At 35.0% G+C, this 25666-nt stretch overlaps 1 long non-coding RNA gene and 1 pseudogene across 1 annotated transcript; one reads left to right on the plus strand and one right to left on the minus strand.

The window, feature by feature from the left end:
- Positions 1 to 25666, minus strand: part of LOC140862894 (heat shock cognate 70 kDa protein-like) — an 87776-nt pseudogene that overhangs the window by 1224 nt on the left and 60886 nt on the right.
- LOC140860057 (uncharacterized) lies at positions 16450 to 17695 on the plus strand. The gene is made up of 3 exons (XR_012143583.1): positions 16450 to 16564; positions 16696 to 16791; positions 17601 to 17695. It is a non-coding gene; the product is annotated as an uncharacterized lncRNA (long non-coding RNA).

The following is a 25666-nucleotide window of genomic DNA, read 5'->3' on the forward strand; positions in this document are numbered from 1 at the left end:
ACGAGATTCACCCATCATGGGACATCCTCATGTTAGTTATACATACTTGCAATCACTGTACCCACATCGAGACTAAGGCAAGCTTCCACCAAAATTCTTGACTGGGACATTCCACAGTACACCGACATATGGAAACACTTCCTAACTCGTCTTGAAACTCGACAGTCATTTGCACCTGGTATAACTCATCTCGGTGTCTCTGATGAAAACCATCATCGTTACTTACAACCTCACAAGGTTGAACCAACTGATCTTTAAAGAAAACTAATCCCAACGGATTTCAACATTTTCACTAACTCATGTTCCTACTGAAACGCATCAGCCCTGACATGAATTGGAAAAGATTACGATTTCTGAAGAACACGTCACTCCTGGCACTAGCGTAACCCACCTAGTTACCAAGGTCTTCAAAGAACACGCCTAGCGTTAACACGCTCGGAATAATCTTCATGACATGTAACGTATCCGACTATTGTCTATTGCTGAAACACAATAACCTTAACAATTAGTCCGTACTGATGTGACCCATATTTAGACAAGATGCATTGTCCTTTGTACTAGATTATGACAATTGTCCTCAATCCATTCTAGTATTCTCATGGCACAGCACATCAGAATTTTACTGAAAGAACAATGACAACAATCCTGCCAGACCGAAAACCACAATACTGTTGTCTCATTCCACGGTCAGATAACTGTTGTTCACTTGCTAAAGAACATTAGAATCCACAATACTTGTTGGATCTCCAACCCAACGGTATACTAAGACATCATCACAAGAACACTTGGCAAGATGTTCGGTTGACAGTCCTCGAAAATTTTTGATCACTAACGAAATGGAGCAACACTTGATCCCTTCCTTACCCAACCTTGAGTATACTATTGCTAATACTAAACAATTGCTTGGATCAATTTCGGCTTCTTCTTAACAAGAAAACGCTTAACTGGGAAAGTACCAATTTCCTTGCTTGCTCTTAATACAGCTGATAACTAAGTTATCACTCAAACTTGACCGCACAAGTCAACTCGCAATCATCCTTGATTAGCAGCAATCCCAAAAGATCCGTCTCTGGCATTCCTAGAGATTCCAATTATACCCAAATTGCCAACTGCTATGAGACTATACCAAGTACCAATATCCTAAGCACAATGCGACAAAATACTATCCCAAGTACTTCTCGATCTAGTACATCCAAACCATCACTGATCGGACTCACTTATCGACCACGTCGCTCTGCTGTGGCTTGCAATTGGCCTGTCGGTGATAATCAATTCAGATAACCACTGATTATCAAAAGCCTACAAGGTTCGATTAATAATATTGACTCAGTTGCCACAAGACTACTATTCCCCAAACACTTGGAATCACAAGAATCACACCTGATTCGACATACCTATTTCTGACAGAGTCCGACAACAGTTACAAGTAGTCACTAGTACCAATCCTGCACCATTCTGGACCTACTATCAACTGTCTCATTCATTCGAGATGAACACCAGGACTTGCCAAGTCCGAAAGATTCTAGCTATTGTTGAACATGCTCATGGTAGTTATATCTCTTGCTAAGACTGTGCAACAAATCAATACTGAGGTAAACTCCCACCGATAGCCCAAATCTGGAATAATCTTCCAGATAACACTAGCGTAGGTCATTCTTCCTCCTGTCTTGAACAATGCAGTAACCTGAATTAATCCTATCACAAGGAATCCCAATCGTATTTATGATTAAATCAGATGATACTTTGTGCCAACACTGGTAGAAATCCGGCTACCTACTAGATCCACTAGTCTAGCAATATCTCACAGGTCAACACGTAACTGATCAGAACACTCACCCATCAAGGACTCACTCCAAGACTGGTTCTGACAACAAAAAACCCAAATCAAATATCTATGACAAAGATCAGACGATATCTAAGCCACTGATACCAAACTCGGTATCTAATCCATACAAAGGTCATACCCCGTCGTGAGTGTTACCAAATCCCTAGATTGAGTAGCCTTCCCACCGCCACCTTCTGAAGCACAAAGGCTCCCAGGCAATACCGGCATAGGGTCGCGCCTATTCACATCTAATCCTGGTCACAACCCACAACTCTTGGTAATACTTGACCTGACATTCTGATGAAAAACCTATCATCACAAGGTCACAATCTAAGAAAATCAAACAGTCCAATGTTCTAAGGAAAAAAACCTAGAACAATACCCCTACATTTGAATAATCTCCTCATCCCTGGCACAACTTAGTCCACTGACTAACTAGGTCATCCTAAACACCTAGACTAACCAATAAATGTAGTTATAATCAGATTACTCAAAACTTATGAGTTACAACAGTTGAACACAAATCAAATATGCACTGGATCCAACCCAAGAAATTCCAAAATTAATATACGTGTATCATTGTTTCAAGTTATATACAATTCTTATTACAATCCCATGTAATACAAATTACTAGAATCCAAATACACTGGAAAATGCACAACTCAACTTGAAATGATACAACTAGTGTCTAAATCAATATTACAGATGATTTAATACTTACAACTGAAATACTGTTTACAGTAAAACACAATATTCAAATACATTTAAATCATCGTATACATCTTGATTTTGAGCACGAATCTTTTCATCTGTCCAAGCATCGATACAAGAATACTCTGACAAATGTATTTCATTCACGCTTCAAACCTAGAGATTCTCATTACTCGAGTGGGTGCATCACGAATATATGTGTAACCCCCGATGGATGAGATAATATCTCTATGATAATCTCTCCAACTACGAGTGGAGAATCTTCAGAGGTGTGTCATCATGGCCGAACGGTACAGATGCATACATCAAGTGTGTCCCAACCAATCCTCTTCCAGTGCCTCCAAGATCTGGTACTCGATCCAAAGCTAGGATCCACATGATTAGAAATCTCGAAAACTCAGACACGATCTTTCGCTCCTATCCGCACTTGCTGGAATCCCATAAGAAAAATGTGAGGACCTGGATTCTAATCATCTATCAAAGAATAACATTTAAATAAACCACAGAAAGTCCGGACAAAAGGTAAGAAATTTTATTTTATTTTTTAAAGACATGCACGGACCCCGTGCACCCTCCGTGCTTGGGTCCGTGCATTAATCTATAGCCAATGGTTCGGAGGCCACAAAATACACGGACCCCATGCACCCTCCGTGCATGGGTTCGTTAGAAACTAATGCACTAAAAACCCAACTCTCTGTTTTATTCACTGAGCCCGTGCACCCTCCGTGCCCGGGTCCGTGCCCAACATTTCAAAAAAAACAAGTTTCTGCCTCGAACTAAGTCCACACGGACCCATGCACGGACCTAGGCACGAGGTCATGCATGAACAAATCCAGAACACACAAAAAAAGCAAAGATACACGGACCCTCACCCGGACCTAGGCACGGGGTCTGTGCCCTGCTATTTTTCTGAAAAATAAAAGAACAGACAGCATTTCATGCAATCCAAAAACAATTCTAATACTTAAATTCGACATACAACATGCATAAATCCAATACATGATAGTTATAAGTTGTACAATAACCGATCTAGTAGAACATGCATCAATTCTAAGTTCTTCAATACAAAATACAATCCAAAGGAGTTCGAATACAAAGTTCGACTTCTAAACTAAGCCCTCACTTCTATCATCACAATCCCAGTCTAGTCATGCTGCTTCTGACTCGAACCTGCCCCACCTGTTTCCAAGCACACATACAAAGACAAGACAACATCCGGATAAATCCGGTGAGAATACAATTCCTAGTAATAAAATACATAACAAGCAATATCAACTTATATATCAAAACATGATATATCAACAACCAGACATGCAATTTCACGAAGTATATAAAAAATCACGAATAACAATAACTCAATTCAAATGCAATAAAATGCAATGCATGTCATCAGAGTTCAAGATTATCTAATCCGATAATCGAAAGGAAATTCTTCTCTAATTGGGATCCAGAGGTAAAATATCACAACAATCACACCGACTCTCCCCTCGAGGTGGATGATGTATATTTCAATCCTCTAGACTCCGGAGCAACTTTAGAGAGCTGTTCGGCCATTGTAGTAATTCGCCTACCAATGCCACTCGACTATAATTTCCAGAACGTCTAATTCCAAAGGTAATCAAATCTTCCTGCTCAATATGAATGCATATGGTAATCGTAATACATTCAATCATATAATTCCATAAATTCCTTTAAACAAGCAAGTATGTGATTCTTTGGAACACTCGAATCAAGTCGGATTCGAGTAACTCGTCCCGTTCAAGTATAAGCTGTCTTATACCTTTTTCTTTGGTTCTAAGTAGCTTCCAATCTCGATCAAGCTACAATAACAAGAATTTCCAATCAAATGTCATACAACTCAATTCCAAGAATGAGATCAACTCAAAACCAAACCTCGATCCATTCTTCGACGATTCGAATTCTGCCAATTCTGAACTCCACGATCTTCGACCAATCTGTACGGAGATAATACAATCCAATATCAATCAAATCAACTCAAACAAAACCCAAAACTCAATCAAACTCCCTAAAATCCAAAAATCTCAAATCATAACGTCTATAAAATCAACTATCCGAAATCACAGAACAATATATCAATCTAAACAACTCAAATCAAAAAATACTCATCCAATTCCATCCAATTCCATCAAATCCCAAAACACCATTTTCGAATTTATGCCTAAAAATTCATAACAAATCCGAACGACATTTTTTTTCCGATCCGACTTCAAATATATGATCTATCTTAGCTCAAGAACAACATATACGAATTTAAACAAATTTTGACAACATCCCAAAATCGAAGTATACTGAATCGAAGAAAAATTTACGGTATAACGGAGCTCTCGCAGCCATGATCGCGAATATACCTTCACATTGAATTTCTATCGGACGGATCGAGCACGAAAATAAATCTGAAAGCTTGAAGTTCACGTTTCCATCTTCAATGGAGTTAGCATGAAAGAGGAGAAGGAAAGGAGAAGAAGAATAAGCATCACACGCCTCATCCAATTATTTAAGTCAAAGACTTAGTCAAATTATCAAAATTGCACTTTGGTCCCTGAAACATTCCCAAATTTTCAAATCAGTCCCTTTTTGAATACCAATTAAATCCTCGAATTTACTAATCTATGATTATAAATCTTAATCTCATAAAATCTCTATTAGGCTAATTTTGGGGCGTTACAACAATTCTTTAAAAATCTTACCGATGATGATAGTCTTCGGGCATTCTAAATGCCTCATCATCATTCCATTTAAAAAACCCACCATTCCTTCAAGGATAACCCAAAGTCTCAGTACTATATCCCAAGTCTCTTTGCATACGCTCTCATACCAATAAATGTAGCGACCCAACCCGGATCCACTACTAATCCGAGTTTAGAGCATAATTAAGCATGCAATTTAAATAAATTAAATTATTCGTTGTGGAAGAATTAAATAAATGCTGACCGACAGAATACAACCGGTTAAATAAATTTGATATACAACCCAATCGAATTAAATCTAATAAAACCTACAGCTAATCTTGTTGTCTTAACTGGCCGCTGGATCCTTCGAGCTACTGGGCACACTACCTGCACCTGCCCCGTCGAATGTGGTGTCCAAACATACAGAAAAATACTGGACGTGAGCGACTATCCTCAATATGGAAGCAATGATATATAAAATATATGCAGCACATAAATGACTTTAAATTAGAGTAAAACAGTCTACTCAGAGCGCCATGAATATACAACGCCGTGCTGGATAGCTAGTCCATGGGGTCGCTCGTATATTCACCTACCATTATATTCACCCATGCATCATTATTTAAGCTCTAAAAGCCTTAACTAAGCTATTGCATACTTCTAAATATTTTTAGGAAGCAAAAGCTATACCTTCGTCCGTCATCAGCCCGCTCATGGCGATAGTCCCAAAAATTAGGCATAGCTCCGCTACTAGCCCCGTAGCGCCTAGCCACATCTGGATTGCCAATATGACGCCTAGAAAGTCCCTAAAAGGCTAAAAGACTACAAGAGGAAGAAGAGAGAAGATGAAATGGTTCATCTCACAAATGAGCTTGACACCCCTATTTATAGAAGTTCCAATCGCATGATCGGAGCTTTCGATCCAATTGGAGCGTCCGATCCCATGCTTCCAATCCCTCTCAGCCAACATGTGTCAAACTCTGGCTGTTCACCAACAGTCCGATTGGAGCTTTTGTTCATGATCGGAGCTTCCGATCTGCTCTGATGTCATGGCTTACGTATTATTCCAATAGCTGGCTCGGGGACCTGATCGGAGCCTCCGATATGACTTCGGAGCTTTCGATCTCAGCAGAGCTTCCGAACCTGGTTCGAAGATTCCATTCCCCTCGAAGTCCAAAGCTCTTACCGGACCATTTTTGATCGTTCTGGATCCATTTCCGAGTTCCTTAGAATCATTAGGAAATCCCTTAATCATGTTATACTTAATCTAATCATGACCACTTGATTAGTTACCAATTAATCGTAAATTCAGGATATGGGTTACTACATGAGCCTTTTAATCTTCTTGCATGTTTGGTTTTCAACCAATACTTTCCAGTTTCTGAAATTTTGCAAGGCTTCATTCTTGTGTTTCATTGTATATACTCATACCCTCCTAGAATAATCATCTATGAAAGCTATGAAATATCTAGAGCCTCCATGTGTCTGAGTCTTTGCAGGCCCCATGCATCTGAATGTATGTAATCCAAAGTTTTTTTTTCTTTGCTCATCTTTCTTGAACTTGACGCTAGTTTGTTTTCCTAAGATACAATGCTCACAGAAATCCATATTTCTTATTTGGTCTTTGCCAAAAGCTCCTTTTTATTTAACTCAAGCATTCCCCTTTCACTGATATGTCCCAATCTGGAATGCCACAATCTTGTTTTATCAGGCTTGGCCTCTACAGTAAAGAAAATTTTCTCAGCACATGATTTTCATTCCCGCACATATAGGCCATTATGCCTCAGTCCCTTCATCACAACCATCACACCATTGGTGACAGTAAGGACTTCATTTTTGGTTTTGAACTCATAGCCTAATTGATCGAGAACTCTATGTGATATCAAGTTCCTTTTCAATCCTAGAAAAAACCTCACTTCAGATAAGGTTTTAATGGTACTATTATTGAGTTTGAGCTTGATAGATCCAATGCCTTCAATATGACAGGCTACATTGTTTCCCATAATACCTTTTCCACCATCGATTCTTGTGAAATGACTAAACCATTCTCTGTATGGACTCACATGGAAAGAACACCCTGAGTCCAAGATCCAATCCCTCTCAGATTTCTCAGTGGTAACCAGCAATATATCTGCACTCTTATAACCATCCTCTACCACAGCTGCATTTCCTAATCCTGATTATTTTTCACCTTGTTTCTTATTTCTTTCTGGACAATTTCTCTTTAAATGTCCCTCCTTATGGAATAAGAACATCTTTTTTTTTTTTGAAGGCCTTGATTTTGAGTTGGAATTAATTTTGGGCTTCAATTCCATCTTGTCAGATCTTCAAATAACAAAGAGTCCCTTACTTTGATCATTACTGTTGGTCCCAAACTTCGTATGATCAACTACTTTGACATTAAGGAAGCGTGAACTTCTTTCAAGGTCAGTGATTCTTTGCCATAGATCATGAAGTCTTTCAGATTATCATACCCGGGAGAGATCTTAGTAACAACAAATCTTGGTATTTATCTTCAATTTTAATATCTATATTCTCAAGATCCAAGATAATTTTATTGAAGTCATCAATGTGATCTTCAATCAACTTGCCACTTGGCATCTTGAATGTGTACAACTTCTGTTTGACAAAGAGCATGTTCGCCAAAGATTTAGTCATATAAAGATGCTCAAGCTTCATCCAAATCGTAGCTGCTGATGCCTCCTTCGATATCTCATGCAACACCTTATCTCCAAGACTCAAGATCAGTGCACTTAGAGCCTTTGCAATAATATCTTTCTTGTCGATTCCTTTGACTTTATTAGGCATCTTCTCTTCTCCCAGGAGTGCATCTTCGAATCCATTTGAACCAGCAATGACCTTATATTCAACCTCCATAGACCAAAGTCATTTTTGCCCGTGAACTTCTCAATGTAAAACTGTGTGGTGTCACCTTTAAACAGGATCTGATGTCATTTTGTTAGATGTATTCAATACAATATTGATGATCAAATGCAGACGTTGACGTAATCTCACCAAGAATTGCACAACATGCAACGAAACAAAGAACAAGGAATAGAAAAAAGAGAACAAAACGATATATTGTGGTTCGGATCAATGCTCCTACATGTACTTTTGCCCAAGGCTCAAATGTTTTCTTCAAGATATCGAAATCAGAGTTGTTTACAAAATCAATTTCTATGATCTATCTTCGCAATACAATGCACATATCAAGAATAAATGAGAGATACAATCATTCAACTAATATAATCTTTTGCAAATCAAGAGTAGGAGAGAATGATCGTATATGTGCTGGGATCCATCTGCGCGCATCTTTTGTTCTTCTTATATGCATAACGATATCCATGCTTCCAAAGTCGGCTATTTGTTAGGTTAGTTAGTAGAGCTTCAATCCTCCACGGTTGTACCCTTGATAATCTTATGCACTTCAAGCCATCCATGCAGCCCATTCCTCTAGTGAATAGTCAATCCAACTCATAAATAATAAAATAGAAGGAAGGGTTTTCAGATTTTTGCATGGCTGACCGACGATTTCGGTTGGAAAATTCTAGCAAGTGTAGTAGGTCAAGTTATAATATAATTGGATTGAGTACAAGTCGATGCCACAGAGACTATTGTTTAATTACTAAGATATAAATTATTTAATTTCATCTAGGCAAATCAAAATGAGGGATTTTTATGAATTAATCAACTAAATGAAATAAACTAAATTATTTTAAAAAAATTTTTTAATTAAATTTAAAAACAGAGTAAATTAAAGAAGAATTAAAATTTCAAGAAAATGACCAGGAACACACAACGGTACCAGACATCAATTATTGTCACGTATTGGATTTAATCAAGCAAGAATTATTCACATTCACGATGAAATTCTCTAAAATAATTATTAATATATTTTTAGAATTAAATATCCTATTTTTATTTAACAGCCCAATAATTTTTAATTGAATTGAATTAAACAAAAACGCATTCGCAACTATGGAATTTAAGCTTTTGCCTAAAATTGCACATTGAAACCGAATACTATTTTTAGTCAGTTTAACCATGTGTTGATTAATATTTTTGAAGCTAATTTCAATCTCTTCTTTTTCAAGTCCATATCGAACAACAAACATGCGATTAATTGGCCAGATTAAAAGCAAAAAATCTGTGTAAATATTAATCAATAAATATATCATAAATAAAAAATCAATCAATCTAAACATGAACAAACATCGATAGTCTGGCTCTATCGTGGCCCCGGTCAAAGAACAACTACTCCATAATATCAAAATCAAAAAAAATTCTAATGTTTGAATTCAACATAAATAAATTAGAAGAAGAAGAATAAAGAAATTCTCAACGATGGTGCGCGGGTCTTGCTTGTGTTCTTCGTTTCTTCTCTTCCAAGCTCTCTAGCCGTCTTCTGAAAATATGGCAAAAGTCCTTTCAAAGTCGGGCCCTCTTTTCTTTTATACTTCCCCTCCAAAAAGCCCTATTTTTGTCTCCAAATAAATGTTAAATATTTCCTCCAATAAAAAGAATCTCTGTAAGGCCCGAAAATATTAAAGGATTAATTACGGAAGAAGAAATTTAAATTTCGGGTCAAAAATATTTAATTTGAGAATTTACGGATATTGAGATTTAAATTCCGGGATTCTTAAATTAAAAGATTAAAATATTTGTATTGAATATTTACAGGATTTGAGATTTAAATTCCTAATTTGATAAAATATTAATTTGAGTATTTTGGGAGTTTATATTTAAATTCCAATAGAAATGTAAGACCAGGATTATTTAATTTTAATCCGAGAATATTTAATTTAGAAATATTTAGAGTTTAGAATTAAATTCTAATGTTCTTAAATTATTTAGGATTGAAATTGAATTAAAAAGATTGGCCGAGAGCTAATTTGCAAATAGCGCAGGGACTGATTTGCAATTAAGCCAAAGTTCAGGGACTAAACTGCAAATAGGCCAATATATATCTAAATTTCACTTCTATTCTTAGAATTTGCACGTGAAATGAGCAGTAGCATATAGGAGAAGCTGAAAAACTCACCCAACGCCATTTTTGAAGCTTTCCAATCTTCGGTTTTCGTCATCCGTTCGGTAGAATTCAAGATTGAACATATATTTTCGATCACCGCTCCGAGAGCTACGTTTTGACGTAAGTTTTCTTGATTTCTCTCATGTTTTGATTTTGTAGTGGATGATGGAATTCTATTATTATTGGATATATATGTGCTTAAGCTAGCATAGATTACATATCCAAGACGGATCGGAAAAAGAACGGCGTTTGGAATTATTATGAATTTCTGAAGCAATTATAAAAATTCTGATTTTTGGGGGATGTATATTTAGAGATTATGCTATTAAATTGGCGATAATATCATGGTTAGATCATAGTATGATTGATTTTAATGCTTTTGGAATTACCGAATTCGCACCATTACACCGTCGGTTTATATTTGATGAAATTCATAAAATTGTAAAGGCTGATTTCGAAATCTTTATGAGGGAATGAAGATGATATGATTCATAGAATTTTGAATTAATGTTTGTGAATCAAGTTTAGAGTTGTTAAGATTTACGGTTTCGAAATCGGATGCCGTCGGTTGAATTTTGGTTCTTTGATCAAGTTTTGAAGTTGTTAAGCATTGAAGAGGATTGGAAGATGATTGTGAATTGTATAATACTTCCTTTCAGACTTGAGATGAAGATCATAGATCTTGAGTCGAAGTATTCAAGGCGATAAGAATATGAATCGGAGAATTCGAGTCGAATGAAGTTTGAAGCAAACAAGATCTTTGACTAGCAAGGTGAATGCTCAAGAGTTGGAATGAACAGATTTTGCCAAGTTTGAGCAAAGCCTTGCGAGGTTCAAGTACTTCAGATTTAATACTGAAAGGTATGAATTTACATTTAATATGATGGGAAGAACAACTCAAGATCGTTTATGATTATTGAGTTTCCTAAAATCATATACTTAAATTTTTATGTGTTCTTATGTGATTGAATTGTTATTGTTGCTTTGAATGATTATGTGATTACATGTTCAAGATGTTTTACAGATTTGTATTATTTAATGCATCAAGATTATGTTGCATTCATCTTGAACCCAACTTGAAAAGCATAGAGGGCTGATTGGCCTAGATTACGAAATGACGTTTGGAGGGCTATTGTGATTCCTGGGGCTGAAGAGGCAGGGAGTGATCGCCGGTGCCAAGAGCTTGTACGGACAATGAGCGGCTCCTGGTAGGCTTCTAGGCGGAGGGAGACATGAATGAACCGATCCCGTGCCGGAATGAGAGGGATTCTGAGACTGTGTAGGTATGGGACTACATGGTTTAGAGGGCTTAAAAGATTTCATATGTACTATTCATATTAAGAAGGTGCATCTTCTTTTCGAAAGCTCATCACATAAGAACTCCAAAGTTAAGCGTGCTTGACTTGGGGCAATTATAGGATGGGTGACCCCCTGGGAAGTTTTCCAGGGTGCGTGTGAGTGAGAACATAAGCACGTTGAAAAGACCCATCTTGATACAGTGGAGCGTTACAAATGGTATCAGAGCCGACCTCTCTTAGTAAGGTATGGTTCGGGGACGAACCAAGCGGAAGCTGGTGGGCATGTGACGCCCGGGGCTGAAGAGGCAGGGAGTGATCGCCGGTGCCAAGAGGTTGCACGGACAATGAGCAGCTCCTGCTAGGCTTCTAGGCGGAGGAAAACATGAATAAACCGATCCCGTGCCGAAATGAGAGGGATTCTGAGACTGTGTAGGTATGGGACAACATGGTTGAGGATGACTTAAAAGATTTTCATATGTACTATTCATATTAAGAAGGTGCATCTTCTTTTCGGAAGCTCATCACATAAGAACTCCAAAGTTAAGTGTGCTTGACTTGGGGCAATTATAGGATGGGTGACCCCTGGGAAGTTTTTCAGGGTGCGTGTGAGTGAGGACATAAGCACGCTGAAAAGACCCGTCTTGATACAGTGGGGCGTTACAGCTATAGAGTCGGTGGTTGGTTCTAGATTTTATTCCCCAGGACCCCAAGAGCTAAGATTCGTTGTTATCAGACTTGATAGTATATTCCTTGAACATGCATTGCATTTATGCATTAACCTAGAGATTTCTGTGGTTTAGAATATGCAGTTATAAATGCTAGCATGTTGTTATATGTCATTCTAGATATGAATGTATTGATATGCTTGTTATGATATTGTTGTAGATAACAACTATGCTTTAAGAATTTAAGAATTGAATGTGCTTCTATGATTTACATGTTCTTACATGTTTTGATGATTTTAGATTATTATGGCATATAGATTTCATATGCTTAAATGATGTATATGCATGTTGTTCATACTGAGATTTATTCTCACGAGTTATCCGGCTGTTGCTTTGTTTGTATGTGTGCATTGCATCAGGTTGGGGCATGAGCAAGTCAGATGTGGCTTGGATAGCACGAGATTGAAAGATTAGAAGTGGTGACTCGGGTTTTAAGCAGAAGACATGTATTATGACTTGAAAAACAAGTTAGATCAAGAATAAGAACTTTTGTAAATATGTTTGCCGAGTACTAGTTTATATTTGACATTATTTATCCTAGATAAGAAGAGTAATGTTTGTATGCATGCTTTTGATGTTGTAGTTTTTAAAAATAAATTTTGTTCTTGATTTATTTATTTACATTAATGATGTTTAATGTATGTTTTTTCCTTAAGAATAGATTAGCAACCCGAGTTCCTAGAACAGGTGGTATCAGAGCATAAAGTCTTGGACTAAGAAAGATGTTGAGCGGGGTAGATTGAGTCGCATGAATTTTTTGTCTTGCATGATTATGCTTTACTTGATTTGTAGAATTGTATGCGAATATGATTAATGGTTTAACACTGCTTGCTTTACCGATAAGAGAATTACATGCTTTTATGCTGATATGCATGCATGATTAATTGAATTTATCTGACTAAGTGAATTCGTTGCAAGCATGTATTATTTGAAAAGCATGAGAATTAGCAAGAATGTGTTATATTCAGAAGCATGAGATTATATGTATGTTATACTGAATTGTATTTTATAATCTCTGCATTATATATTGCTTTTTTTTTTATAGAAGAAAACATATTTTACAGATAGAATGAGAACCCCAGATAGAACAGAGCAGTGTTATGGTAAGTTTTGAACCGATATATACAAGGATTTTACTGAGGAGGATGTTAGATGAACAACTCCAGAGGTATTAAGCACCAACTCAGAAAGATACAAAATATGCTATGTCTAGAAAGGGGTTGATTTGAAAAGCTGGATTAGTTGTTCAAGTGAAGAATATTCAGATAAACATATAACCAGCCTGATTTTTATTCAACTCCATGTCTTAGCATGAAGTTGGTGAATTGTACAGAAAATCTTGTTGAAGAACAGAGGTACTGAAATGGTTTGGCAGGTAAGTAAACAGAATTGTTTCTTTTTGTATGTGATAAAGAAGATAGAAAAGCAGAATTTGCAGAACAGAAGCATAACAACCTGAATGAGTTGATTGAAGTCAGTGACAGAATAAAGAAACCATGAACCGGTTGTATGAGGCAGAGTGGAATTTTATTCACGCCTCTATAATTGAGAAAACTATTATCATCACCTCCAATACTTATTCCATAGAGGTATAGCTATGAAGCAAGAGATAGTGACAACAACATCAAAGATTGATTCAACCTAAAAGCCAACAGATGAAGAAATATAAGAATAGCTCCCCCTAGCTGAAATAGATCAAGAGGAAATTCGAATGGCAGATGATCTCATAGGCAATAAGCAATTACAGAAGATTATGCTCAAGTTGTATCAGATAATAATATTGTACGTAAGTGAGTTAATTCTAGTTAACCTTCTTATATCTTAATTGCATAGCATACATTCATAGATCAGTGCTTTGTTATGCTACAATCTTTATCTGTTGAGCCTTATTAATTGTATTTGCTGAGATTTTGCCTTTGAGTAGATGAAATGCATTTGAGAGATTAGACATAAAAGATAACATACAGATTTGAGAAAAATAAGATTGAATTTGATAATATGAGACTTGGGTATTAAGCTAGCATGCATTATAGATATTAATGCTATAGCTGAGTACCAGTTAACTGTTGATTGTTTCCCGTGCAGTGAGTAAGTTAGATCAGCAATAGAAATGATTAGAGATTTATGATATGAGTTTCCAAAAATAAGATTTATTTTATTTCGGTACTGATTATATCAAGATTAAAGTAGAAGAATGTCGGAAGAATTCTAGTAGATGTACTAGACCAGTATAGAACTAACCTAGAATTGACAGATATGTCAGTGGTTAGAATGTACAGAAATAGTCAGATGAAATATTCCGACCTTTCTACGAAATGAAAGAAGTTCTATATAGAGAGTGGTGTCTAGTACGAAGATCTTGTGACAACTCGTATAGAAAAGCACTACTTGAACTGAAGAACTTCAAAAACAGCTAGAAGATTGATGAATGAAGAATTATCCTAGTATCAAATTGGTTATTAATTCTATGACAATGAATTAAGTCGAAAAGATGATATTCGACTATTGTCAATTGGGAATTAATTGATAAACTCATATCAAATGAGAATAAGAAAAATCAGTTACAGTTGAGCTTTCTCTTCAATTTTGTTGAAGATATTACATGATAAAAATCATGATTCTTGAATCTCTTGATATCGATTCTAAGGTTTTTGCTATTCGACCTCGATCGATCTTGATTGACTCTTATTTATTTGCTAGAGTCTGATTTGATTCATTTTTTTTAGTTTTATGATGCAAGTGAGTTGGTATCACTTAGCAGATTTTATCATCCAGAATATGTAATTTTGGATGATATTGATTTGAGCACATTTCTTTGAGTCAAGATTCGAGAATTGTTGATCATTTAATGTATATATTCAGTACACTTTGAAGTTTTTGGCTCGTAATTGATATAAATTTGGATACAGAGTACCAAGAATATTTATGGATTGATTGCATGATTTTTCATTCAGTAAGAAATAGAAAGAAGAAATTAGATGAATGCTTGATCGATTGAGTACAGATCTGTGTTTTTGTATTTGGGTTTCTAGATAGATACTCAAACAATCATAATTGTTGCAATCCAACTAAGCTAGATTAGTTTGGAAAGATTAAAGCAACATTGATATGAGATCAAGCAATGGAAATTATATTGAGAATGCTAGATTCAGATATGAGACAAGAAATCAGATCAGAGTTGATGGATTATGAAGTAAATAAGTAGTTTGCTTATGTCAGATATTTTAGAAATGGAATATCAGATTTTGAAAGAGGCATACTACAACAGATTTCATATCCATCCTGTTATTTTAAATTGTATGAATTACTTGGAAAGGAGTATTGGTGAAAGAAAATGAAAGCAGATACGACAGAATTGAAATTACCAATACTAAATTTCCAGTACAAGAAGCAGAAAAGAAGAGACCAAGTGGTATATGTAACATATTAGTTACTTAAGAGCCGAAATAAGATCAACTTTTTGAAAGATTTTAGTTCGAAACTACTCAAATTGTCATGGTTTTGCGATTTAGATTGTGGTAGATTTCGACATATTCAAGAATATGCTGTATTAGATGCGATACAGATATTGATGAGATAACTGTTAAGAAATGAGTAATGCATGTTATGAGATTACAGGAATTATTGCAATCTATTGTCGAGATAGAGACTTTAGATTTATTTTCTACCTTGTGGCATTGATTATCAGATGTTCTGAGTGTGTGGTTTTATGAGATTTCATTATACCATCCTTTGATTAGTGGACTATCAGATGTGATTATCAAGATTTCCGAGGATATACTCAGAACTGTAGTACTAGATTCGGTACTAGCTGATTGATTTTCTGCCACATGATTATTGTAATTCATGTGACAGTTATCTGATAGATATAGAGACATTCACTAGTAGAATTTTGGCTTTTTACTTCGCCACCTATTACTTCGGCAATTATTATTGACGAAGTAATATGGAACAATCAACTTCGGTAATAACATTGGTGAAGTAAAAACTAATTTTTTACTTCAGAATTTAAAAAACACGGGCTTCACTTGTATTTTTGATAACATTTTACTTCAGTATTTTAATTTAGACGAAGTAAAAAGCTAAAAACTAAAATTTATAATTATAATTACTGAAGTAAAAAGAATAACCGGGTATCTTAGATTTTAATTTCCCTCACACTTTTCTATCTAAAATTTATCCTTAAACGCTATTCCCTTTCTTCTCCAGCCCAATCGCCGCCGATTTGCATCTTCGCCTTCCACCTCCGCCTCTTTGACGGAAATGTTCAGTTGACTACATATTTGGTAAGATCTCGTCGCAAGCTCTCTCTCGATACCCATTCCATAAGGAAATTCCAGATTTTTATTTCGGTTGTTGGAATTAATTGCGTTTTTCCGGCCGTTTTCCGATCGATTTTGGTGTTTTCTGGTTGTAGGTTGCTTGGATTTGAGTTTTATAGAGATTTATGGCACCTCCTCAAATTTTCCGACATATTTCAGTCACGGCCGCCGCAAGTCCACCGTTCACTGCCGTAGGCTTTCAGACTCGATCTTGCTTAAGAATGGGCAAATTTTCTTATTTCATATTTAGTCAGGAAATTTTTTTATTCTATTTATTCAATTAAGGGTGGACTTGTAGAACTTCACTTGACTTGACAGTGTAGTGAGAAGGAAAATGTGTGTTAAATTGGATGTCATTAACTAGATTGGATCTAAGATTCTTGTTTATGAAACACAATTTCCTGACTACATCTTTATGTTTGCATAAGTACTTTGCTTTCTATTGGATGTGTCAAAATCTATAGAAAGTAGATAAATTTGGAGAAAATGCACATACTAATATACTATGAAAAGGAAAGAAAATAGCATTTTCAAGCTTCCGACTTCCATATATATAACCCACAAGACAAATCCTAGGTTTCCAGAACATAATTACAGAGAGAGATGGAAGGTGAAATGAAATTATACAATTGGGGTTACGAAGTAAGAAGTGAGAACTTGTTCAGATGCTTGTATGTCTGCCATCAATTCATACTACAACACAATGTTTGCGCAATTTCTTTTTTATTTCTTGAAATATGTTTTCTTGATGTTATTTTTTTTGTCTTGTTCTTTGATTACTCGAGGGTTGTTTACTATGTACTTATTTGGTTTCTAGATGTTATTTGTGGTGTAGCTCTTTGATTACTCGAAATGCATTTTTAAAAAAAATTTTATTTATGGTGTGGCTTTTGGAATCCTTGAATGATTTTATGTAAAATGTCATTTCCTTTTACTTCTTATATTTTGTCCCTTCTTGTTTCTTGGAATGATTGAGTTCTTGAATTTGCGTTTTTCTTAGGTGCTTGGTCATGGGAGAAAAAGGTCTGAGATATTGGATGCTCCAAAAAGCGATCCACAATGTGTCCTTGGAAACATTTGGCAACTCATTTTCTCTGCTCAGCGGATTAACCTCGTGCTCCGCCGCACGTTGAGGTAGCCAAGTCTTATCTCGTATATATCTTGTTGATTTGATAATATTAATGGGTTTGGTTTTAGGTTCTTATAATTGAGCTTTTCCTACTTTCTGGTACCTATTCTTTCTCTTATCTTCTTAATGATGGATGGAATTTTTGAATTTGGACAGAATCATGCTTGTCCGTATGAGAAATCTGTGTTTGATGTTTTGCTGTATTTTATTTCTCCTGATAGAAACGATGATCTGGCCGTGGAGTTGCATTCCAATGTTACTGCTGAATCTTGATCACTCTCTGTTTTCCTTTTCTTTATCTACTTCATTGCTTTTTTTTCCTTAAATTTTATGAATTTATTAAGTAATTTATGTTGTTATGGTCATGATGTGATTATTATTGGAGTTTCAGACTGCTTTGGATGTTTAAACTAAAAGATGTAAATATTTACATATAATCCGTACTAATGATTTAAGGTTCTTTCTATTGGTTTTGTTACAGCTCTTACAAGATTTTCCTAGATATATTGTGTCACTTGAGACTTGTAGAACAGGTACTTGTTGAAGTTATGGTTGAACCAATCTCGGATGTTGACTTCATTTCCAGTTATGATTTTGAAATTGTTTTACGCTTCCGTGACAGTATTTCAAATATCTTCTTATTGTGTGTAGTCACAGATAACTATTTCGGAAACAGATCAATAAAATATGAAAACTTGATTTGAAGCCAATGTTATCCAATCAAAATGAGAGAAAACTTGAATTATTTTTTTATACAGAGTGATATTGATCTTTGGCGATCATAGCATGTCACTTATAAATTTTTTCAAAATCTTAAAACCAAATAGAAATGAAACGGATAAAGTATTTCCATACAGAGAATCATACATATAATAGATTATACTTTATTCCGGGAAAAGGGAATTTATTACTAGTTTAGCTGATGATAATGGCTATGGATGAGCTATTACAAAATCTCTTGTAGCCGCAGGTGCTGAAATTTATTGGTACATGGGTGTCTATATGTATATGAGATTTATGTTTCAATATTCAAGTGTTAATTGAACTTTTTTGGCATGTTCTATATTCTTGATGACAATATCATCTTTCAGGCTCTAACCCATGTATGCGTGGATTTTCTTATATCCATCATTTATAATTTTAATATTTCTCTTTATTAATGTGTGGTTTAATGGTTTGGAATTGATGCTATAGGTTGCCAGATGGTTGTTTGATGGAAATTACAAAATTTTACCCATTAGATGCAGTTTATGACTGTCCTAAGGATGTTCCTAAAGATGTAATGAGAAGTTTTTTTTTTTTTTTTTGTTTTGGCAATATTCCCATTATGAAACTCTACATTAAATTAGTTGTTCCTTGATTATGCAGTTCAGAACAAATAATCAGTATGCAAGATCTTCAAATTGGACAGTAAAGGTATTTTGTAATAGAATCCTTTGTTTACTTCTCTTAACTTTTTTTCGCAAGTGCACCAAAAGCTAGTTCTTGTTCTTCTTTCACACAAACTTGAGCAGAGTTTTAATGGGAATGAGAATTATGTATATGGCATGCTTTAGGGTTCCTCTCTCGATCTCCATTCTCGATCTCCACTTTGAGGCCAGATCCCATCGGTCCAGCGCAACTTCGGAGAGGTCGACTGTGTCAGGAAAAGGTTTATGGTCCTCTTGCAAAGGATTGTATTGGTTTTTGTTGGAAATCTGTGGAGTATACCTCAGCATCGATTTCCAGATTTTGAAACAAAATGGTATTGAAGACACCGGTTATGGATATCATCATGTCGCTGCAATTTCTCATACCACAAGAACAAGATGGGGGCACGGGGTCAGGCAGCAGAAATAAACCTCTTTTAAAAATGGGTACACCTGCTGGTGCTCTTTCGAATGAGCAGTTTTCATAATGGGGAAGAGTTTTCTCCCTAGGTATATATCATAACAATTTTGTGCTAATATTCAACTTATCTTGCATTTTGACAGCTTATTTTGTTTTTGTCGTGATGTTCAAACAGGTGAGGAAGCAGTATACGATCACAAAACAAAGGGAACAATGGACGGAAGAGGAGCATAAAAAGTTTCTTGAGGCACAGGATATTCATGGATTGGGTGCCTATGCTTATGTTATACCATCAGGATGACTTAGTGGTGTTTGCTTGTATCTTATTTTCGTGTGCTTAGTAATCCTTATCGGTTGGTCTATTTCAGTTATTGGGAGGAACTGGCAGGCCTCCTCCCCTGTACATTGTTTTTCTTGTTATGAAAAAAATAACCAAATGCAATTAGAAACTTACTTGGAGCAGGCATGAATGTGGTGGTCTATTGCATGTGTATGTGTGTGTACATATATGCATATACTGAATCATATTCAAAGCAGACTGAGAATAATTTGTGGGCTCTTGGTGAATTGTTTTGATCATGATTTCTTAACCTTTTTTCACGCTCTTTCTTTCTGTTAGAATAAATCTTGGCTTGGATCGTTAATCAATACGGTGATCGGAAATTTAAAGCTTTCAATTTCAAACATTCACATCAGATACGAGGATCTTGAGAGGTATGCAGGTTTTTATACCGGATTCATCCTTACTTTCTTCCCCCTTTCTCTGCTTCTTTCTCCCCTGATCTCTGAATGTAACCCAAAGCAACCATTTCATAGTGCCACTGTTTACCAGTAATCCAGGTCATCCATTCGCAGCTGGTGTAACCTTGGATAAACTTTTAGCGATAACAGTGGATGATAATGGGAAGGATACTTTTATAACTTGAGGTGCATTGGAGCAAATCCAAAAGGTTCATGTCCCTTGAAATCTTAATCGAGAAGAAACAGAATTGTGTTTCTTCAACTGTTCCTATCAAATAATCAATTCCTTATGTTTGTGGTTTTACTGTGTTTGGTTATTATTTACCTGTGCAACTTGATCCATGCAATGTATTCTATTAATTCGGAAATTTTAGTGTTATATTATATTTGAGAACTTTAGTGTTATAGTGTTATATTATATTTGAGAACTTTACTCATTTGCTTACCTAATTCAGTTTTTTTTTTCTAAACTTATTGCTGAAATATTTTTTTATTTCATTGTAGGGTAATATAAAACAAAGTGGTTCGGTTGAATGCGGATTTTGTGTGATGAAGTATATGAAAGATATAGTTGAATGCGAAAATCTACATTTGGATAAAATGGTGAGTTTCCTTTTCATTTTATGATTTGGTTTACGTGAAAATTTGTTTCCATCCTTTTTTGCTACTTAGTTGCTCATAAATGAATCTGAAGTTGACATCTGTTTTGAAGTTGGCATTTATGGTAGGCTCTGTTTTGAAGTTGGCATTTTTGGCATTCTTCTTTCTAAACTTTCTGTCTTAGCACTGTTAGTGGTGAAAGGGTTTTATAATTATTTTTTAAACAACTCTTTTTCAGAGATATTGACATATTGTACTTGCTCGCTGGTTTATATCATATTTTCTCGTACGAAAAAGGCCATTATTCCATGCTGATAAATGTTGGAATCAAAATTGTCTGAGATTACTTGCGACTGCTCTATGATGTATGGATTATTGTTTCTAGTTTGGATTGGGTCAATGGTATTTCGTGCGACTGTTCTATGTTCTGGGCATTTGATTCTGCACTTATTGGCTATTTCTCTATCTCTCACCACCTGTCCATTTGTTCTCGCATTATCTGCCTCCCTACTTCTGCAAATTTAGCACTCATTTCCAAACCAAAAATGTAATATGAAAAAGGAATAAGATTGCAAGAATTTCAATAATTGGTGCTGCAAATGGTCGAGGAAAGGCTTGTGATGCTATAGACCCACAAATACTTTTATTTAATTTTTCTTTAGATCTATTATGTTGAAGCTTCAAGATTTTCATTAGCTAGCTGTTGGAATTATTTGTGAAATGACAAATATATATGTATCCTTGATAGAGTACTGTGTTTTCAATTTAGTAATGTTTTAATTTAATCATCTGTTGCAATGACAACCTGTGATCAGTACCTGCATATGTCGTTACCTTTATTTGTGAAATGGCAAATATGAATCCTCGATCTTAAATTTTATTCTAATGTATTTTATTTTTTTTACATTTCAGTATTCAGGATCCATCAGGAACCAATATTACGACCAAGCTCAATTTGACGAAATTAGAAGTGAATGGAGCGAATTCGTCTACTCCTATGTAGGTTCATAAATTGGTCATATGCACGTTGGGATGCATAATACTTTTATTGATGGATATACTTTTGGATGGATAATTTATCAATCTTTTGTAGAAATACTCGTGGATGCATAATTTTTTATTGATGGATGTACTTTTGGATGGATAATTTATCAATCTAATTAGTGTATTTTACGTTTCAGATATATATATATATATATATATATATTAATGGTGTTATTGTATCTAATTAAAATTGTTTAATGTTGATTTAGTGATACATATATTTTTACTTCATCAATCAATGTAAAAGCCGAAGCCATATGTACTTTATTACTTCGTCAATTAATGAAACTGCTGCAGTAAGGGCATGTTTTTACTTCGCCAAGTTACATAACATTTGAAGTTAAATAAAGCATTTACTTCATCACTCAATGTAAATACTGAAGTCATATATGTTCTATTACTTCGTCGTTTAATGAATCAACGGAAGTCATATATGTTCTATTACTTCGTCACTTAAGAAAACTGCCGAAGTAAAATACGCGCATTTAATTCGTCAGTCAACGTAAATGGCGAAGTTATAGATGTTATATTACTTCGTCACATAATGTATATGCTGATGTAAAAGGCATGCTTTTACTTCAGAACCGGTCCAATATTAAGTGAAGTAAAATGGTACCCTATTACTTCGGTAATTTCATGCCTAATACTTCGGTTATTAAGCGAAGTAAAATGGTACCTATTACTTCACGTGCATCTACTTCGGTACTTATCTATCTACAACTTCAGTTAATATGCGAAGTAAAAGACATAAATTCTACTAGTGATTGTTTTGATGATAAGATGATAAGAAAAGCATAATTGTCTTTATATGAAGACAGTATTTCAGAAGTATCAGCTATTCGATCAGAGGTGATTCGAGAAAAAACAGAGAATATGAAGATTGATCCGAATAGAGCAAGAATAAAGCAGAATAGATGGAGGTAGCAGAGGAGTAAAATATACAGATTTTGATGTGTGAACAGAATGATCAACAAGAAAAATTTGTTTCAGAGCATTATCCATTTCAAAAAGAGATTTCAAAAGTGAATCAATAATTGATTCTTGTGAGTATTAATCTAGCTTATTGATTAATATTTAATCTAGAATTGTCAGACAAATAAGATGTGATCTTTGTATTTAAGTTGAACAACATCAGCTAAACTCTTTCCTGTGACTTCAATTTGATAAAGATGAAGTCGATAAGATTTTGAGCTAAGAAGAATAAACAATGCAGATTTTGATTTAGAGAAAAGAGTAGCTCAACTATAAGTTGACTCAATGATTACAGAACAATGAATTAGCTATGATTGAAGAAGCGATCAGATAGACGAATAAGAGAAGATATCAGAACAAATATCTAAAGCTCACATAATTGAAGTAAGTATTACTTCAGTCAGCTATACAGCTTACGAGATTCAGTAGTAAGATTGAATACGATTTCGAGGACGAAATCATTCCTTAGAGGGGAGGAATTGTAAGACCCAAAAATATTAAAGGATTAATTACGGAAGTAGAGATTTAAATTTCGGGTAAAAAATATTTAATTTGAGAATTTACAGATATTAAAATTTAAGTTCCGGGATTCTTAAATTAAAAGATTAAAATATTCGTACTGAATATTTACGGGATTTGAGATTTAAATTCCGAATTTGATAAAATATTAATTTTAGTATTTTTGGAGTTTAGATTTAAATTCCAATAGAAATTTAAGGCCAGGATTATTTAATTTTAATCCGAGAATATTTAATTTGGGAATATTTAGAGTTTATAATTAAATTATAATGTTCTTAAATTATTTAGGATTGAAATTGAATTAAAAATATTGACCGAGAGCTAATTTGCAAATAGCGCAGGGACTGATTTGCAATTAAGCCAAAGTTCAGGGACTAAACTATAAATAGGCCAATATATATCTAAATTTCACTTCTATTCTTAGCATTTGCACGTGAAATGAGCAGTAGCATAGAGGAGAAGCTGAAAAACTCACCCAACGCCATTTTTGAAGCTTTCCAATCTTCGGTTTTCATCATCTGTTCGGTAGAATTCAAGATTGAACATATATTTGCGATCACCGCTCCGAGAGCTAAGTTTTGACGTATGTTTTCTTGAGTTCTCTCATGTTTTGATTTCGGAGTGGATGATGGAATTCTATTATTATTGGATATATATGTGCTTGAGCTAGCATAGATTACATATCCAAGACGGATCGGAAAAAGAACGGCGTTTGGAATTATTATGAATTTCTGAAGCCATTATAGAAATTCTGATTTTTTGGGGATGTATATTCTTAATTCGGTATCAATTAGCAAGTGCACTAGGTCAAGTAATAGTAAAGTGGACTGAGAGTCCAAGTATCGATCCCACAGGGACTGTTGTCAATTCTCAAGAATTAATTATTTAGCTTAATCTAGACAGAATAATAAAACGAGCACTAAAAATTAAATAAAAATTTAATTACTAAAATAAAATAAGAATTAAAATAGAAGTAGAATAAATTCAATTAAATAGAGACAACCAAGACACACGCAGGTACCCAACAAATCATGCAAACAAGTGGCAAATCCAGGATCCAGATTTAATCTTAAATCACGGCGAATTATCCTATCTTGTTTAGCAGTCTATTTCTAGAACATGTTAAACCTATTCAAGTTATGACGGATTAATTTTCATAATTCTAATCAAACATGAATGCATTCAATATTTGTGATAATTCAGTTTTCACCTAAAGCCGCATACTGAAACCGAATACTATTTCTTGTCGGTTTAACCATATGTCAATTATTGGAGTGATCGAAATCAATTCCTCCTATGTCGACTTGGAATCAATTAACAAGCAAGTAAATAGTTGATTAGGTTATTCACAAGACAGAATTTAAATCCAACAATCAATAATATTAACAAAAATCCAAAAATCCTAAATAAACATCCAAATACTCAACATAAAACTGTCTGGCCCAATCTCGCGGTCTTGGTTGAAGAAAAACTAATCAATAAACGAAAATAATATTCAACAAAAGTTTATTAATCTAAAGAAGAAAGGAAGAAAAACTCGAATGAAGCGTTCTTCAATCTCCAAGCCTCCTAGCCGCCGTCTCTCTTATGCGATTTCAACCCCTTTAATCACGTTCTGAACTCTCCTATTTATATGTCTTTGAAAGCCCAAGAAATAAAGACCAAAAAGTTGAAAGTTTTAATTCCAGAAAATTCTATTTTTTCTGATTCTGCGACATGAACGGACCCTGGATAAGGGTCCGTGTCTAGGTCCGTGCATTAAACTGAAAAATGCTGAATTTTTTACGAAGCTGCACGGACCCGTATCTGGACCCTTGCACGGGGTCCGTTCATACATCCTTTGTTGGAACACGCGTTCTCTAATCACACGGATGTGATACCCGGAGCAGCGGAAGTTTAAAAATTTTATTTTTCGATATGGAACGATTCCATATCGTGGGTATCAAATCCAAACGATTAAAATCTTGCAAGTAAAAATATAAATTCACAATTAAATATTTTTACCTCTTCAAGCTAAGGCTTGATTATGGACTCCAACTGAATTTAATCTGCTCTTCTTGTAAATCCCGGGAACCGATGACTTGCTCGATCAATCTCCGGAATTAGGTCCACGAATAGAAAATAGAAACCCTCTGATTGATTGCACTAGAAATCAATCAGATGTTTATCGTAGAGAATAAACAGATTTGATCTGTTAATTCAGAAAGTGACTTTTCAAAAAAATCACAGAC

The sequence above is a fragment of the Henckelia pumila genome, chromosome 4, assembly GCF_033568475.1.
Source record: "Henckelia pumila isolate YLH828 chromosome 4, ASM3356847v2, whole genome shotgun sequence".
NCBI classification, from domain to species: domain Eukaryota; kingdom Viridiplantae; phylum Streptophyta; class Magnoliopsida; order Lamiales; family Gesneriaceae; genus Henckelia; species Henckelia pumila.